Here is a 6160-nt window from a genome sequence, read left to right as displayed (position 1 = left end):
TAACAGCAGACAGTGACAACCATTGTATCCACATTCTGGATCAGAATGGACAGTTTCTCCGTTACATTGATAACTGTGATCTGAAGGCTCTGTTTGGTTTATGTGTGGACAATAATGACAATCTGTTTGTGTGTGAGTTTTACAAAGGCAATGTAAAGAAAATCAAATATCTAAAGTAGACATCATCAATTGTAAAAGTGTGATGTAAATCAAACAAAAGTGGCCTTTTTCTGTGTGTATTGAATTTCAATGTTAGCATTTACTATAAAATATATTAAAACTTTAGCACTTAACTTTCCTTATACAGATGAATTTGTAGATTCTATTCATTCATAACATTAATAAATTTATTTTCCATAAAAAAAATAACTCTAATCTTACTTTATACTATTTGTAGAAAGTGGTTATATACAGCTATTGTACCATATCGAATAAATTGACACATAATGTTTTCTTTCCCATTACTGTAACCAAACAGCGGGGCACAATTGGTTAGTGCATTAGCAATGAATCTATAAGTCATTAGTTCGAATCCCGCTATGGCTTTTATCTTATATATTTACCTTTCCAAAAAATTTTACAACATATTTTTAGTCGAATATTTTCTGTGTATTTTGGCTGGTTTTTTTTTCTCAACGAAAGGTAATAATTTTTCATAGACCATTTGTGTAAAAGAATAAAATTATTAAGTAAACTTATATCTTCAATAGGCATATCTATTAGGCAATTTACTTTAAAAAATATTTTATTGTGCAAATAAGTATTTAATAGGATTTGACATCAGGCTATGCCTATTTTAGTCCTCTCTTATGCAATCTGTTTTCTAAGTCTCGAATTTGAATGAGAAAATACTGTGGTTTCATCAATATTCGTTGAATACCAATTTTCGTGGATTTCGTTGTTAAGTTGATCCACGAAATTAAATCTTCATTGAAGTTCAATTTCAACTAACTTTTTGTATTGATAGGATCATTGGCCACGAAATTACGTATCCCTGAAACTGTGGTTTTCAAAAAATACCCGAAAATTGATACCCACGAAAATTAATGAAACCACAGTAGTCTTTAAAATATGTGTCTAACATTAATATGATTTTTAAGTTTGTAGATGAACATCTCCCTTAATTAATTATTTCCGATTCAAATAACAATAACGCGTTACCGGGTTATGTAAATTTTTACTGTAATGATCGCTAAATTCATAACCCTCATGAATCATGAAAGATAGCTTTTTATTATTTATAATTACATCTTTCTTTTCACAAGTTAATAAATTAATTGCATAAAGTAAGTAAAATTCACTTGATTACTGTTAATGTACATCGGTACGTTAGCTAAAAGAAACATGCAGCCAAATCTTCTCAGGACTTTCGGAATTTGAGTCTGAAATCGTCATGAATATGTTGTGCAGTCAGTGATTTTTCTGATGTCGCTGTAGGTTTTGACCAATCGATAAATGGGGCATGTAGATTTCAGTCTTGTCAGTTTCAGTTGCTGTAGGTTTCCACCAATCGATAGACGGGGCGTGTTGATTTCGTCTGGCTGTTTCTATAGAGCTACAGTGTATGAATTAACTAATAGTTATCGTAAGAAATAGAGGGAACCATACTTGGTAGATGTAAATATTGGGATAGGAGTCCATCATGCATGTAATCTCAATATAAAGATGCCCCATGAAAGATGTTTTTTTCTCTTTCTCTGATATATTGGTAACACTTTTACATACATTTCGTTTACATAAGTCATTTTACAAAGATCAACTACAATCATAGTTTAACAAGCACGTAAATGGTCAAAAATAACCCCGAATTACCATATCTTTACCATATCTGGACACCTACATCTCACACTCTGTATCGCTGATATTTGATGAGCAGCCTTTAAAGACTCAGGCACGTAGCATCGTTTTTGAAAGTGGGGGGGGGGGGGGGGGGGGGCAGACCCATCCAAAAAGTCTTGACAAGCAAACGAACAAAATAAGGGAAATTTAAAGTTTCCAAAAATCTTCCAAATCCTAATCCGGGGGGGGGGGGGGGGGGACTCAACTATACTTCCAAAAAAATTCTTCCCTACCAAATTTTTTCTCTCTCCAAATCATGAAATTCCTAATCCGTGGGGGGCGGGGGGGGGGGGGGGTAATATTCAATTTGACTACTCATTTCCTTATTTTCATATCAATTTTTTACTAACTTCAAAAAAAGTGGGGGGGGGGCAACTCCATTATAATTAATTTTTTATATGTAAATTAAAAAAAATTTGTTGCTGCGAGAAAAAGTGGGGGGGGGGGGGGGTCAGGCCCCCCCTGGCCCCCCCTGATGCTACGTGCCTGAGACTGGACTTGAAAACAACCTGTTGTAGACATTCAATCATTCTTGTCATAGTTTTGTCCAAAAATGAAGTGAATAAGGCGACATTCATGTTCTGTTTTACAATGTGATCCTCTATATGAAATATTGCAAAACGTGTGCATGTATGCTCGTTTCCTTGGGATTCCCCCAATTGTTAAGGATTAAATATATAACTTAAAACTAATTTTTAATGGTTTTATGGTTTTTTTCATACTTAACTCTAAATTTTGTTAAATAGTGGTAATAATGCAAATGAAATGGGAAATTGGTAAGTATATAACGAATTAAAACATTTTTTTGTTCAGTAATTCAGTATTTTCTTCAAGTTTATATCTATTCGCTTAGAGTCACGTTAATATGTCACAAGAGGACAACAAGAAATCATATTGACGCAAGCGTCAAATGGGCCGCAAAAAAAATTGTTGTATGATTTACTTTCAGCAACTTGTTTTGAAGTTTAACATTTTACTATTATCATAAAGAATCGCTTTCGTTACTGTAAGCATTTCTAACCAAAATTGCATGATCATTGCCAAAGTATGAAGTAATGGAGAACACATTGATTTGTACATTTCTCCAATACAAAGTCCAACTCATCATTTGAAATTTCTCTAAGAGATTATGTATTTCAAACCATTTTGGTTTTTTGTTGTTATTAGTTTGTTATATGATTTCAAGGGACCTCATAATAAAATAAAAATGGATTAGTTTAAATTTCCAGTCAATTCAAATTTTCATTTCTGTCATATCCTTGCGTAAAAAATTGATATAATGTCATTTCATGATATTTTCTACCACATTTTACATGGAAATATAATAAATACACACGCAAAGACATTTTATTTGACACGGCACATAGAAATTCAAATATATCATTTATATAAAATTTAATGACATTCAGGTCTTTAGTATTTCAGGTCTTTAGTATGTCCATCATACCGAAGAACTCCGGAATTTTCCGAATATATTATAGTCTCGATAAAAACGCGCGAAATATGACAATCTACTAAGTATGACCTTCTTTTCATTTACGAGTAAAACAAAAAATATGTGATATTTCTAAAAGGCATAAAACATATTTCTACATGCAAATTTCCTTTTAATTCATAAAAATAAGCATAGTAATAATTCTACTGAAAAAAGAACTATCCCGCAGAAACGCAGTAACAATATTTAAATGTGTATCAAATAACGGACCGCCTTCCGGCGGCCCGTAGTGAACGTGTACAAATATTGTATGTAGTTGATGTCATTTAGTAATTAATCCTATTATTCGTTAATGTCAGTATAAAAAAATTAATTAATGTTTTGAAATATATATGTTTTACTGTTATGATTACCCTGATGCGCTTTCGCGCAAAAAAATTATGTTAAGTTTTGGGGGGGGGGGGGGTGAAGCTTTTACAGTAAGCAATGCTATTTACCGGAAATTTTCATTTTTCCATAAATACTCTAAGTTTAACAAACGTGATGACGTTACATTCATTGTTCCTATTGTGACGTCATAGCAACATAGATCTCAAGCAATTTCTTCGCGACGCAAACAGAAAAATGATTGTAACTTGTCATTTGGCATTTTATTCGCTGAAATGTGCATATGGATACTTGTCCTCCAGATGCATGGGTAATTATAACGAGTTATTTCAATTTCTGTCATCATTTAGGTTTTGGTTCATAATTAATTTTCATTTTATGGTAGGTTGGTTATATCTGCATTATTTGTAATGATTTCCGCAGAACGAATTTTTTTTTTTTTTGCTTTAGCTGGGGCTGAACAATCAAACATCCCACCATCCCAGCCACCACCCCCACCGCCGCCCGCCCCACTCATCATCAACCCCCGGAACCCGGGCAGCTCTGTGGACCCCCGACCTCCTGGAGCTCCTCGTCGGCGACGACTCAGAATCAGGTTACCATCCCCCTGAATTTGTTCTGCTACTTTACAAAACGTGGGTAAGTGTTTTATGAAGTCTTTGTACAATTGTTTAAATTACAAATGTTTACTGCATTCTGACATACATGTACATATGTAGCTGTATTGCATGTAATATTGGACATGTAATATTTGACTAAAATCATGCTGACCGATGCTTTTTTTTAAATTTACAGATTCAAACAAATCCATGTTTTTCTGTGGGTGTCGATCCCAATGCCAGATCTGGGATTGTAAAGAAAACTGTCGACTAGAAACGGAGAACAAATAATTGAAATAATACCAATTAAAGATTACTTTAGCTGATAATTCCGTGAAACTGAAAACAGTATTTAAAACTGATGTATACTAGATGCACGAGGATATGTATTTTAACTTCAGAAATTGGAGTTTATTAATTCATTATGATATTAAATCAGTATGATTTTTAATAAAATATTTTAATATATTTCAAATTGTGTTTAATTTTCATTGCATCAAATTTAATCATGGATGGAATGCATAAAGACATTTTTTAATAATAAGAAAAAAAAAACCCTTGTGTGCTGTCTGTCATTCTGCCCTAACTTCGTTTTCTATATATTTTCAATGCAGTTTGATGAATTTATTTGAACCCAGCTGTGTATCTTTATGATAAACTTAATCATAAACTTAATCTATACATGTATCTTAATGATAAACTGCAGATCTAGTTCTAATAAGATTAATCATAAGATGACGGATAAATTGATTTTGAATTTTTTGAACTGTGCAATTTTTTGTTTTGTGGAAGATCAATGAAATGACAGTCATTATACGTACCTCCCTTCTTCTAGATCTGTGGGAAAATAATTTGGGTTGTAATGAAAATGGGATGGAGTGTTTTGAAAATCGTCATCCCCTGTCAAAATTAATATCAAACACATGTAGGTAGCAATATCAAAAACTTTACAAATGCTCCTTTGTATGATCGGTTGATGGTTAATTCAAATTTTTTTAAAATATGGGTATTCATCTAGTTGTTCCGATTGAAAGTATATACATTTGTCCATACAACATTTAATACACAATGTACATGTATATGGCGTGCATGTCTATGATTGGTCAAAGACACATACATATTAAATGAAGAGACAAAAAAATTTCTCTATGAGAAAGGACATGGTATTTAAACAACATAGATATAACTATGTTAGATCTATAACAAATTTTACACGTTTCTTAACCCGGATCCCTTTAAGGTACATTTGTCAGGTTTCGGATTTTTGTTACCCTTAGTTGTAGTCTGCAGCAAAGGAATTCTATAAGCTTTGGCGGTTTGACATTGTTCTTCGTGTAAACTGTGATACATGGAATTAAGCTTTTTAATTCAGATTCAAGCTTATTATAATTACTTTTAACCATAATCATGGGACGCTGAGTGAATATGAAATTCACATGTTCAGAGGAATGTAAAAAACATTTGTGCGGATCTAGAGGGGAGTCCGGGGTTGTTCCGGATACAAAATTACAAATGTTCGACAACCACCCCCCCCCCCCACTGAAAAAAAAATCTAGGAAAAAATTATCTCGCCTGAGAAATTAGAATTAAGAAAATAAATACACAGTCTGATTAAAATCAAACCTTCGCAAACTCCTTTCATTTTATTGTCGCATGAAGCACAATCACAATGAAATGGGCTTGTGAATGCTTGATTTTGATAGGATCGGTCACTATTATGCTATTATCTTTTGAGAATAGTATGGGCATGCCTGTCCACTTCTCAAAAGAGAATGCTATTATATACAAGGAAAAAGTAACACATCGTTATTTTCTAAGATTTTTTTCCGCAACAGTTCAACTATAATGAGAGCAGATGACTGAATAAAATTAAAATGAACATTATTTAACATATATTTGT

This window comes from Magallana gigas, chromosome 4, assembly GCF_963853765.1.
Source record: "Magallana gigas chromosome 4, xbMagGiga1.1, whole genome shotgun sequence".
NCBI lineage: Eukaryota > Metazoa > Mollusca > Bivalvia > Ostreida > Ostreidae > Magallana > Magallana gigas.
This window is presented reverse-complemented; position numbering follows the sequence as displayed.